The sequence below is a fragment of the Argiope bruennichi genome, chromosome 5, assembly GCF_947563725.1.
Source record: "Argiope bruennichi chromosome 5, qqArgBrue1.1, whole genome shotgun sequence".
Lineage (NCBI taxonomy): Eukaryota > Metazoa > Arthropoda > Arachnida > Araneae > Araneidae > Argiope > Argiope bruennichi.
Window position 1 is genome coordinate 53,278,533 of NC_079155.1, and position 11,199 is coordinate 53,289,731.

Consider the following 11,199-nt stretch of genomic DNA (forward strand, 5'->3'; position numbering starts at 1 on the left):
TAACATAAAGTTCTTATATTTAATTTGTTTTTGCACAGAGCGTTTGCCAACGGCCATATCATGCGGAAAGCACCGGTTCTCGTCCGATCACCGCAGTTAAGCAGCATCGAGCGCGGTCAGTACTTCGAAGGGTGACCACGTGGGAACACCGCGAGCTGTTGGCATTTTTTTCCCAGCGCTGGTTTTTATTATAATACTCTTATATTTAAATTTGTTTTTGCACAGAATGCGTTCCAACGGCCATAGCATGCTGAGAAAACCGGTTCTCGTCCGATTACCGCAGTTAAGCAGCATCGAGCGCGGTCAGTACTTCGGAGGGTGACTACGTGGGAACACCGCGAACTGTTGGCATTTTTTTCCAGCGCTGGTTTTTATTATAATACTCTTATATTTAATTTGTTTTTGCACAGAGCGTTTGCCAACGGCCATATCATGCTGAAAGCACCGGTTCTCGTCCAATCACAGCAGTTAAGCAGCATCGATCGCGGTCAGTACTTCGGAGGGTGACCACGTGGGACCACCGCGAGCTGTTGGCCTTTTTTTCCCAGCGCTGGTTTTTAACATAAAGTTCTTACATTTAAATTTGTTTTTGCACAGAGCGTTGCCGACGGCCATATCATGCTGAAAGCACCGGTTCTCGTCCGATCACCGCAGTTCAGCAGCATCGAGCGCGTTCAGTACTTCGGAGGGTGACCACGTGGGAGCACCGCGAGCTGTTCGCATTTTTTTTCCCAGCGCTTGTTTTTAACATAAAGTTCTTACATTTAAATTTCTTTTTGCACAGAGCGTTTGCCAACGGCCATATCATGCGGAAAGCACCGGTTCTCGACCGATCACCGCAGTTAAGCAGCATCGAGCGCGGTCAGTACTTCGAAGGGTGACCACGTGGGAACACCGCGAGCTGTTGGCATTTTTTTCCCAGCGCTGGTTTTTATTATAATACTCTTATATTTAAATTTGTTTTTGCATAGAACGTTTGCCAACGGCCATAGCATGCTGAGAAAACCGGTTCTCGTCCGATCGCCACAGTTAAGCAGCATCGAGCGCGGTCAGTACTTTGGAGGGTGACTACGTGGGAACACCGCGAACTGTTGGCATTTTTTTCCAGCGCTGGTTTTTAACATAAAGTTCTTATATTTAATTTGTTTTTGCACAGAGCGTTTGCCAACGGTCATATCATGCGGAAAGCACCGGTTCTCGTCCGATCACCGCAGTTAAGCAGCATCGAGCGCGGTCAGTACTTCGAAGGGTGACCACGTGGGAACACCGCGAGCTGTTGGCATTTTTTTCCCAGCGCTGGTTTTTATTATAATACTCTTATATTTAAATTTGTTTTTGCACAGAATGCGTTCCAACGGCCATAGCATGCTGAGAAAACCGGTTCTCGTCCGATCACCGCAGTTAAGCAGCATCGAGCGCGGTCAGTACTTCGGAGGGTGACTACGTGGGAACACCGCGAACTGTTGGCATTTTTTTCCAGCGCTGGTTTTTATTATAATACTCTTATATTTAATTTGTTTTTGCACAGAGCGTTTGCCAACGGCCATATCATGCTGAAAGCACCGGTTCTCGTCCAATCACAGCAGTTAAGCAGCATCGATCGCGGTCAGTACTTCGGAGGGTGACCACGTGGGACCACCGCGAGCTGTTGGCCTTTTTTTCCCAGCGCTGGTTTTTAACATAAAGTTCTTACATTTAAATTTGTTTTTGCAAAGAGCGTTGCCGACGGCCATATCATGCTGAAAGCACCGGTTCTCGTCCGATCACCGCAGTTCAGCAGCATCGAGCGCGTTCAGTACTTCGGAGGGTGACCACGTGGGAGCACCGCGAGCTGTTCGCATTTTTTTTCCCAGCGCTTGTTTTTAACATAAAGTTCTTACATTTAAATTTCTTTTTGCACAGAGCGTTTGCCAACGGCCATATCATGCGGAAAGCACCGGTTCTCGACCGATCACCGCAGTTAAGCAGCATCGAGCGCGGTCAGTACTTCGAAGGGTGACCACGTGGGAACACCGCGAGCTGTTGGCATTTTTTTCCCAGCGCTGGTTTTTATTATAATACTCTTATATTTAAATTTGTTTTTGCATAGAACGTTTGCCAACGGCCATAGCATGCTAAGAAAACCGGTTCTCGTCCGATCGCCACAGTTAAGCAGCATCGAGCGCGGTCAGTACTTCGGAGGGTGACTACGTGGGAACACCGCGAACTGTTGGCATTTTTTTCCAGCGCTGGTTTTTAACATAAAGTTCTTATATTTAATTTGTTTTTGCACAGAGCGTTTGCCAACGGCCATATCATGCGGAAAGCACCGGTTCTCGTCCGATCACCGCAGTTAAGCAGCATCGAGCGCGGTCAGTACTTCGAAGGGTGACCACGTGGGAACACCGCGAGCTGTTGGCATTTTTTTCCCAGCGCTGGTTTTTATTATAATACTCTTATATTTAAATTTGTTTTTGCACAGAATGCGTTCCAACGGCCATAGCATGCTGAGAAAACCGGTTCTCGTCCGATCACCGCAGTTAAGCAGCATCGAGCGCGGTCAGTACTTCGGAGGGTGACTACGTGGGAACACCGCGAACTGTTGGCATTTTTTTCCAGCGCTGGTTTTTATTATAATACTCTTATATTTAATTTGTTTTTGCACAGAGCGTTTGCCAACGGCCATATCATGCTGAAAGCACCGGTTCTCGTCCAATCACAGCAGTTAAGCAGCATCGATCGCGGTCAGTACTTCGGAGGGTGACCACGTGGGACCACCGCGAGCTGTTGGCCTTTTTTTCCCAGCGCTGGTTTTTAACATAAAGTTCTTACATTTAAATTTGTTTTTGCACAGAGCGTTGCCGACGGCCATATCATGCTGAAAGCACCGGTTCTCGTCCGATCACCGCAGTTCAGCAGCATCGAGCGCGTTCAGTACTTCGGAGGGTGACCACGTGGGAGCACCGCGAGCTGTTCGCATTTTTTTTCCCAGCGCTTGTTTTTAACATAAAGTTCTTACATTTAAATTTCTTTTTGCACAGAGCGTTTGCCAACGGCCATATCATGCGGAAAGCACCGGTTCTCGACCGATCACCGCAGTTAAGCAGCATCGAGCGCGGTCAGTACTTCGAAGGGTGACCACGTGGGAACACCGCGAGCTGTTGGCATTTTTTTCCCAGCGCTGGTTTTTATTATAATACTCTTATATTTAAATTTGTTTTTGCATAGAACGTTTGCCAACGGCCATAGCATGCTGAGAAAACCGGTTCTCGTCCGATCGCCACAGTTAAGCAGCATCGAGCGCGGTCAGTACTTCGGAGGGTGACTACGTGGGAACACCGCGAACTGTTGGCATTTTTTTCCAGCGCTGGTTTTTAACATAAAGTTCTTATATTTAATTTGTTTTTGCACAGAGCGTTTGCCAACGGTCATATCATGCGGAAAGCACCGGTTCTCGTCCGATCACCGCAGTTAAGCAGCATCGAGCGCGGTCAGTACTTCGAAGGGTGACCACGTGGGAACACCGCGAGCTGTTGGCATTTTTTTCCCAGCGCTGGTTTTTATTATAATACTCTTATATTTAAATTTGTTTTTGCACAGAATGCGTTCCAACGGCCATAGCATGCTGAGAAAACCGGTTCTCGTCCGATCACCGCAGTTAAGCAGCATCGAGCGCGGTCAGTACTTCGGAGGGTGACTACGTGGGAACACCGCGAACTGTTGGCATTTTTTTCCAGCGCTGGTTTTTATTATAATACTCTTATATTTAATTTGTTTTTGCACAGAGCGTTTGCCAACGGCCATATCATGCTGAAAGCACCGGTTCTCGTCCAATCACAGCAGTTAAGCAGCATCGATCGCGGTCAGTACTTCGGAGGGTGACCACGTGGGACCACCGCGAGCTGTTGGCCTTTTTTTCCCAGCGCTGGTTTTTAACATAAAGTTCTTACATTTAAATTTGTTTTTGCACAGAGCGTTGCCGACGGCCATATCATGCTGAAAGCACCGGTTCTCGTCCGATCACCGCAGTTCAGCAGCATCGAGCGCGTTCAGTACTTCGGAGGGTGACCACGTGGGAGCACCGCGAGCTGTTCGCATTTTTTTTCCCAGCGCTTGTTTTTAACATAAAGTTCTTACATTTAAATTTCTTTTTGCACAGAGCGTTTGCCAACGGCCATATCATGCGGAAAGCACCGGTTCTCGACCGATCACCGCAGTTAAGCAGCATCGAGCGCGGTCAGTACTTCGAAGGGTGACCACGTGGGAACACCGCGAGCTGTTGGCATTTTTTTCCCAGCGCTGGTTTTTATTATAATACTCTTATATTTAAATTTGTTTTTGCATAGAACGTTTGCCAACGGCCATAGCATGCTGAGAAAACCGGTTCTCGTCCGATCGCCACAGTTAAGCAGCATCGAGCGCGGTCAGTACTTCGGAGGGTGACTACGTGGGAACACCGCGAACTGTTGGCATTTTTTTCCAGCGCTGGTTTTTAACATAAAGTTCTTATATTTAATTTGTTTTTGCACAGAGCGTTTGCCAACGGCCATATCATGCGGAAAGCACCGGTTCTCGTCCGATCACCGCAGTTAAGCAGCATCGAGCGCGGTCAGTACTTCGAAGGGTGACCACGTGGGAACACCGCGAGCTGTTGGCATTTTTTTCCCAGCGCTGGTTTTTATTATAATACTCTTATATTTAAATTTGTTTTTGCACAGAATGCGTTCCAACGGCCATAGCATGCTGAGAAAACCGGTTCTCGTCCGATCACCGCAGTTAAGCAGCATCGAGCGCGGTCAGTACTTCGGAGGGTGACTACGTGGGAACACCGCGAACTGTTGGCATTTTTTTCCAGCGCTGGTTTTTATTATAATACTCTTATATTTAATTTGTTTTTGCACAGAGCGTTTGCCAACGGCCATATCATGCTGAAAGCACCGGTTCTCGTCCAATCACAGCAGTTAAGCAGCATCGATCGCGGTCAGTACTTCGGAGGGTGACCACGTGGGACCACCGCGAGCTGTTGGCCTTTTTTTCCCAGCGCTGGTTTTTAACATAAAGTTCTTACATTTAAATTTGTTTTTGCACAGAGCGTTGCCGACGGCCATATCATGCTGAAAGCACCGGTTCTCGTCCGATCACCGCAGTTCAGCAGCATCGAGCGCGTTCAGTACTTCGGAGGGTGACCACGTGGGAGCACCGCGAGCTGTTCGCATTTTTTTTCCCAGCGCTTGTTTTTAACATAAAGTTCTTACATTTAAATTTCTTTTTGCACAGAGCGTTTGCCAACGGCCATATCATGCGGAAAGCACCGGTTCTCGACCGATCACCGCAGTTAAGCAGCATCGAGCGCGGTCAGTACTTCGAAGGGTGACCACGTGGGAACACCGCGAGCTGTTGGCATTTTTTTCCAGCGCTGGTTTTTATTATAATACTCTTATATTTAAATTTGTTTTTGCACAGAGCGTTTGCCAACGGCCATATCATGCTGAAAGCACCTGTTCTCGTCCGATCACCGCAGTTAAGCAGCATCGAGCGCGGTCAGTACTTCGGAGGGTGACCACGTGGGAACACCGCGAGCTGTTGGCATTTTTTTTCCCAGCGCTGGTTTTTAACATAAAGTTCTTACATTTAAATTTGTTTTTGCACAGAGCGTTTGTCGACGGCCATATCATGCTGAAAGCACCAATTCTCGTCCGATCACCGCAGTTAAGCAGCATCGAGCGCGGTCAGTACTTCGGAGGGTGACCACGTGGGAACACCGCGAGCTGTTGGCATTGTTTTTTCCAGCGCTAGTTTTTAACATAAAGTTCATATATTTAATTTGTTTTTGCACAGAGCGTTCGCCAACGGCCATATCATGCTGAAAGCACCGGTTCTCGTCCGATTCTCGTTGCGCATAATATTTCGAGCACAAAATGAAAGAGTTGTGGTAAACTTTCAACTGTAATGAAGGTCCTTTCTTTAACTTTAAGATAAAGCACTTTTATCAGAGAACTGAATTTCAACAGCGAGGTAGCCCATATTACCACATTTTGTTGTGGCTTGAAGATGCACCACGGTATGAAGGAACAAACGCACTAGAGGTTGAAAATCTCATCGATAAATTAATTATATGTGCTTTAAATCATTTGTTTTCTATACTCCAAAGACATAGGTAAGAAAAAATCACGCAGGAGCGATAATGAATACTATCGTTTCAATATACCATTCTTTCCAATGGATCGAACTCGTATTTTACTTCCATTAGCTATGGATGACGAGCAATGCGACCCTAAAAAGTTTAAATGGTTCGGGAATTTTTAGCCGAGTTGGAACAAAAAAAAGTAACAATGAAGGGCGCGAAGTTTTAGGAGATTTTACAGCACCTGAATATGTCATATGATGAATATTTCCTTGCTATTCGCTCTGAAATCAATCGCCCTACGGTGTTTCTCAAAAGAAATGTGGACTATGTGCTAATTAACGGTTACAATCCAAAAATTTTGTCTTTGATTCAAAGCAATATGAATATTCAGTTTGTATTGGATGAATATGCCGTTTTAGCTTATTTGGTCGACTATATTAATAAATCTGGACGAGAATTATTGAGAATCCTTCGTAATTGCATTGAGGCAGTTTCAACGCAAAAATTATACTTGAAGGAATGTCTGACAGCGATCGCCAATCTGTTTTTAAATTCAGTTGAAATTAGGGCTCAAGAAGACACTTGGTCAATTTTGGAATTACCGATGAGTAAAATGTCTGAAGACACTATATTCATTCCAACATTCAGACAGGAGGAGAGAACGAGAATGGTAAAATCGCAGGAACATTTGAAAAAACTGGATCCAAGCAGCCACGATGTGTATGAATTGAATATTATAGACTATTATATGGCACGTTCGACAATTCTCGAACAAGAATGTTAGGCAAGTTTCACTGCCTGGTTCGAATTGCGAAATATTTGGAAAGAGTAAAACATGAAGTTACTTACAGATAAAAAATTATGTAAAGCGTAGCACAAAACCAAAAGTGATTCAGTATCAAAACTTTAAAAAATCTCATGAAGAAGACGAATATTATCGGGAGAAAATTATACTTTTTACGAGCTGACGGAATGAAAAAGAGGACATTTTATGTAAAGATTTTAAGCAATTATACAATGCGAATCTTGACACGAAACTAATCAATCTTAAAGAGTTTGTAGCCTATGAAGATTTAGATTTGGAGGAAAAGATGATGCAGTTGGAAAAATCAAGAATTGACAAGGAAGGCGACGCCGAAATTGAAGAGGATTCACTCTTTGAATTTGAACCGGTATTGAACTATGACGAAAATGAATTATTGAGTGATATTTCTTTTGATATGAAGACATTTCATGGAAGAGAATTTTCAATGTTTCAACCAGTAAATAAATATCCCGATGAAAAATATAGGGGATTACTCAGAAACTGCAACTTGAAGCAACGGGATCTCATAAATCATATGAAAAATCGTTTGCGAACAAAGCCAAATGAACGTTTATGTATAATGATTGAAGGAGCTGCCGGCACCGGAAAATCTTTTTAATCGACGTTATCTTACAAATTTTGATAAGAATGCTTGAAAAACCTGACCAAGATCCAACTCAACTTACAGTATTTAAACTTGCTCCGACGGGTAAAGCCGCATCAAATATTAAAGGTGAAACACTTCATCATGCCTTGGGAATAGGATTTTCAAAAGATTCTCATTTGTGCGCTACTAGCATCAACGAGTATGCTGTGAAATTTATCAACTTGAAATGAGTAATTTTCGATGAAATATTCGAGAGGCGCAAACATATACGAGAAAGTGAATGCACATTTAAAATTGTTTAAGGGAAATGACCAAGATTTTGGAGGACTTCACGTTTTGCACTTTGGAGAATTTAAACAACTACCACCCGTAACGGATACTTTCATTTTTAAATAGACAAAAGTTTAAAGCAGTTGAGTTCTAATGTTTGGCATCAAGTCCAGTATTACGAATTGAACGAAATCATGCGTCAAAAGGATGACTACTAAATCGAGTCGGAATGGCAAATGTAACAGACTTACATGATGACATTTTGAAAAAGCAGCAAACAATGCTTGAAGAAGTACCTACAACGGCAACATTACTGTATCATTCCAATCGTGATGTGGATTCGGAAAATAAATTGAGGCTTAATTCTGTATAGGATGATATTGTGGAAAATCTAGCATATGATTCTGTTTCAGGTAATGCCCCTAGGAAAAAAGAAAAGTTCTTTTAAAAGTGAAAAATTTTGATAGAACTAAAACGGCCAACTTGGAATATTAAATCAAATTTAAAATATGTGCAAAATATATGCTGTCATAATATTGATTCTGCAGATGATTTGGTCAATGGTGCCTTGGGATTGTTGCAAAAAAATTGAAATTTGTTCGGTAAAAGGATCGAACAATAAAGAGGCAAAGCGTGTTTGGTTAAAAATTTTAAATTAAAAGAAATTGGTCGAGAAAAGCGAAGACAAGTTGTTCTTTACGCTCTTCAAAACTTTATCACTTTATCAATTTAAACTGGGCACATATCGATCGCATGAAAAAAGTAATCTATTGTAAAATAAAAACACAATCTCAGTCAGTCGAAGCCAGATTTCACTAATTCTGGCTGAAGCAATGACAATCCACAAATCACAAGGAATAACCTTTCAAGAAGTTGCAATCGGATTTAAATCCAATTTAACACGACCTCTGCAATATGTCACATTGTCGAGAGTCACAAGTGCAAAAGCCCTGTTTATTTTAGGTGAATACACGAAACCACCACCTCCACAAGAGGACAATCCAATTTTTCAAGAAATGAAACGACTGAAAGCAAACTCTGCCATTCCAAAATTTTCATTTTTGCAGCAGCACAACGATCCCAATACTCTGCAAATCATGTACCATAATGTATAGTCACTGAAGGCTCATTACGAAGATATTGCTGCAGATCCGTGCATGATGAGTAGTGACATTCTGTTATTTTCAGAAACATGGACGATTTTTAAAGATAAATTTCCACTGGATGATTTTAATCATTACTATTTAATAAGTTATGCTTCAAAAAGAAAACCCAGTGGTGTATCTATTTATGTGAAAAAAAATTTACAAAGTATGGTGGATGACGTAGATGTGTTTCCAAATTACGATACTGTATTCACGTCATGGTTGCCAAAATCCGTCTAGCTGTTTTGTATGCAAAATCAGGATCCTCAGGCGATGATATTTTCGACACTATTCAGGACAGCTTGAATGTCAACCCTATCGATTACAAAACAGTGTTGGCGCGAAATTTCAATTTGGATGTTAATACTCATAAAGGAAAAGAATTTGTGACATAATCGAAAATATTTACTATCTGAAATTACGTAATAATCCATTCGATTCCACAAATATCCATCCACGACGATAGATTGCATATTTTCGACAAATATTGTAAGAACGTGCAATATATATGAAAGTGCATTTAGTTCTCATTTGCCATTATATGTTCAAATTCCTTGGGGGAAAATGCAAGTTCGTGCACCTATTCCATCAGAAGACAATGATCCAAAGGTTAGAATGCGGACCAGATTTATTAGTCAGAACTGGAGATATTGATTGAGAAGAAGATGATGATGATTAGCCTTTATAAGCATCAAGAGGCGTTCGTCCAGCCGGGTGTTCGTGAAGGAATGAGCTCTTCTTTGTTGAGAGGGATTACGGCTCATTGGGGCCGCAGGCCCCACCATCCGTAAATCTAAAAATGGTTAACTTTGGAGTGATATGAAACTGACCTTAGTAATTACAGTGCATCATACATGGTTTATTTTAGTTTGGAAGTATTGTTTTCTTGTGTGTGGGAAAAAAAAGGGTTATGTATTATTTGTCTGCAATTTAAATTGCAAGGGCACAGCGAGGTCTGCGTTTGTTGCAGGTGTCGTTTATATCATATGTCGGTAGATTACTTAGGGTGGAAGGAATGAGCTCTCGCTCCAAGCATGCCGTCTTTTATAGATATTCAAAGCGTTCACGTGATCAAAAAAATGTTCTCGCATGATAACTTGAAATTTGCGTTAGCAGATTGCAAATTTTCTTTGTTATTTAAATTTACTTGTGTGCAGAGCGTTTGCCAATGGCCATCATGCTGAAAGCAACGGTTCCCGTCCCATCACCGCAGCTAAGCAGTATAGAGCGCGGTCAGTACTTCGGAGGGTGACCACGTGGGAACACCGCAAGCTGCTGGCATTTCATTTTTCCTAGCATTAGTTTTTTATCATAACATTATTATATTTAAATTTATTGTTGCGTAGAGCATCTGCCAAGGGCCATCTCATGCTGAAAGCTTCGGTTCTCGTCCGATCATTGCAGTTAAGCAGGTTCGAGCGCGATCAGTATTTCGGAGGGTGACTAGGTGGGAACGCCGTGAACTGTTGGCGTTTCATTTTTTTTTCAGCACTATTTTTTATCATAACATTATTATATTTAAATTTATTTTGGCCCACATTGTTTGCCAACAACCATATCATGCGGAAAGCACTGGTTCTCTTCTGTCCACCTAAATTAAATTGCATCGAGTGCGGTCAGTATTCTTTGTGTAATAAAGTGCTTAATATTGTTTTCTGTATTTTGCCCTTTCTTTTGTCTTTATGTCTCTTTATTATTTGAGGGCGGCATTTGGGACCCTGTTATCATATTTAAATCTCATTACTGTTATTGTTTCTGGACAAACACATAGTTCTCTATAAAGTTCGTACGTAGAATTTAGAAGTATGCTTTATATATTATATTATATTTTTGGCTCACTTGAATAGAAATACAGTAGTATTAAGGCAATCAAATGTATAAATTTAAAAGTATCTAAAAGCTTCATTAAAAGTTGAGAAAAGTGAATGGAATTAAAATTAATATCAAAGTAAAGCTATACTCATGAATTTTAATACGATATAAAAATGAATTATGTGAAATAATATAATCCGAAAGCATGTTTTAAAAAATTATTATTTTTAATTAAAACTTAATTAAAATTTTGAAAATCCTTTTCTTAGTAAACACAATATTCAAGAAAAGACTACTATCAAATTTAGCAACTTTAGATTTGAATGTCTACTTTGTAGAGTAGATGAATTTTGTACAATGCTTGCCACTTTACATACAACACCACTTACAAACAATAATCTAGCCTACAAATATTACAGTGTTAAAAATTATTAACATTTTCTTTGATTCTCAA

At 41.5% G+C, this 11,199-nt stretch overlaps 6 non-coding genes and 25 pseudogenes across 6 annotated transcripts; all 31 read left to right on the plus strand.

Moving 5' to 3' along the window:
• The first annotated feature begins 45 nt into the window (after window positions 1-45).
• On the plus strand, window positions 46-164 carry LOC129969730 (5S ribosomal RNA). Its single transcript, XR_008784571.1, has one exon. It is a non-coding gene; the product is annotated as a 5S ribosomal RNA (ribosomal RNA).
• Window positions 165-232: 68 nt separating this feature from the next.
• Window positions 233-351, plus strand: LOC129969936 (5S ribosomal RNA; annotated as a pseudogene).
• Window positions 352-417: 66 nt separating this feature from the next.
• Window positions 418-536, plus strand: LOC129969898 (5S ribosomal RNA; annotated as a pseudogene).
• Window positions 537-603: 67 nt separating this feature from the next.
• Window positions 604-722, plus strand: LOC129969903 (5S ribosomal RNA; annotated as a pseudogene).
• Window positions 723-791: 69 nt separating this feature from the next.
• LOC129969851 (5S ribosomal RNA) lies at window positions 792-910 on the plus strand (annotated as a pseudogene).
• Window positions 911-978: 68 nt separating this feature from the next.
• On the plus strand, window positions 979-1,097 carry LOC129969932 (5S ribosomal RNA; annotated as a pseudogene).
• Window positions 1,098-1,163: 66 nt separating this feature from the next.
• Window positions 1,164-1,282, plus strand: LOC129969804 (5S ribosomal RNA). The gene has a single exon (XR_008784646.1). It is a non-coding gene; the product is annotated as a 5S ribosomal RNA (ribosomal RNA).
• Window positions 1,283-1,350: 68 nt separating this feature from the next.
• Window positions 1,351-1,469, plus strand: LOC129969923 (5S ribosomal RNA; annotated as a pseudogene).
• Window positions 1,470-1,535: 66 nt separating this feature from the next.
• Window positions 1,536-1,654, plus strand: LOC129969899 (5S ribosomal RNA; annotated as a pseudogene).
• Window positions 1,655-1,721: 67 nt separating this feature from the next.
• Window positions 1,722-1,840, plus strand: LOC129969905 (5S ribosomal RNA; annotated as a pseudogene).
• A 69-nt stretch (window positions 1,841-1,909) lies between these two features.
• Window positions 1,910-2,028, plus strand: LOC129969852 (5S ribosomal RNA; annotated as a pseudogene).
• Window positions 2,029-2,096: 68 nt separating this feature from the next.
• Window positions 2,097-2,215, plus strand: LOC129969938 (5S ribosomal RNA; annotated as a pseudogene).
• Window positions 2,216-2,281: 66 nt separating this feature from the next.
• Window positions 2,282-2,400, plus strand: LOC129969732 (5S ribosomal RNA). Its single transcript, XR_008784573.1, has one exon. It is a non-coding gene; the product is annotated as a 5S ribosomal RNA (ribosomal RNA).
• A 68-nt stretch (window positions 2,401-2,468) lies between these two features.
• On the plus strand, window positions 2,469-2,587 carry LOC129969924 (5S ribosomal RNA; annotated as a pseudogene).
• A 66-nt stretch (window positions 2,588-2,653) lies between these two features.
• On the plus strand, window positions 2,654-2,772 carry LOC129969900 (5S ribosomal RNA; annotated as a pseudogene).
• A 67-nt stretch (window positions 2,773-2,839) lies between these two features.
• On the plus strand, window positions 2,840-2,958 carry LOC129969907 (5S ribosomal RNA; annotated as a pseudogene).
• Window positions 2,959-3,027: 69 nt separating this feature from the next.
• Window positions 3,028-3,146, plus strand: LOC129969853 (5S ribosomal RNA; annotated as a pseudogene).
• A 68-nt stretch (window positions 3,147-3,214) lies between these two features.
• Window positions 3,215-3,333, plus strand: LOC129969934 (5S ribosomal RNA; annotated as a pseudogene).
• Window positions 3,334-3,399: 66 nt separating this feature from the next.
• On the plus strand, window positions 3,400-3,518 carry LOC129969805 (5S ribosomal RNA). Its single transcript, XR_008784648.1, has one exon. It is a non-coding gene; the product is annotated as a 5S ribosomal RNA (ribosomal RNA).
• A 68-nt stretch (window positions 3,519-3,586) lies between these two features.
• LOC129969925 (5S ribosomal RNA) lies at window positions 3,587-3,705 on the plus strand (annotated as a pseudogene).
• Window positions 3,706-3,771: 66 nt separating this feature from the next.
• On the plus strand, window positions 3,772-3,890 carry LOC129969901 (5S ribosomal RNA; annotated as a pseudogene).
• A 67-nt stretch (window positions 3,891-3,957) lies between these two features.
• LOC129969908 (5S ribosomal RNA) lies at window positions 3,958-4,076 on the plus strand (annotated as a pseudogene).
• A 69-nt stretch (window positions 4,077-4,145) lies between these two features.
• Window positions 4,146-4,264, plus strand: LOC129969854 (5S ribosomal RNA; annotated as a pseudogene).
• A 68-nt stretch (window positions 4,265-4,332) lies between these two features.
• LOC129969935 (5S ribosomal RNA) lies at window positions 4,333-4,451 on the plus strand (annotated as a pseudogene).
• A 66-nt stretch (window positions 4,452-4,517) lies between these two features.
• On the plus strand, window positions 4,518-4,636 carry LOC129969733 (5S ribosomal RNA). The gene has a single exon (XR_008784574.1). It is a non-coding gene; the product is annotated as a 5S ribosomal RNA (ribosomal RNA).
• Window positions 4,637-4,704: 68 nt separating this feature from the next.
• On the plus strand, window positions 4,705-4,823 carry LOC129969926 (5S ribosomal RNA; annotated as a pseudogene).
• A 66-nt stretch (window positions 4,824-4,889) lies between these two features.
• On the plus strand, window positions 4,890-5,008 carry LOC129969902 (5S ribosomal RNA; annotated as a pseudogene).
• A 67-nt stretch (window positions 5,009-5,075) lies between these two features.
• LOC129969909 (5S ribosomal RNA) lies at window positions 5,076-5,194 on the plus strand (annotated as a pseudogene).
• A 69-nt stretch (window positions 5,195-5,263) lies between these two features.
• LOC129969855 (5S ribosomal RNA) lies at window positions 5,264-5,382 on the plus strand (annotated as a pseudogene).
• Window positions 5,383-5,449: 67 nt separating this feature from the next.
• Window positions 5,450-5,568, plus strand: LOC129969819 (5S ribosomal RNA). Its single transcript, XR_008784661.1, has one exon. It is a non-coding gene; the product is annotated as a 5S ribosomal RNA (ribosomal RNA).
• A 69-nt stretch (window positions 5,569-5,637) lies between these two features.
• LOC129969896 (5S ribosomal RNA) lies at window positions 5,638-5,756 on the plus strand (annotated as a pseudogene).
• Window positions 5,757-11,199: the final 5,443 nt, after the last annotated feature.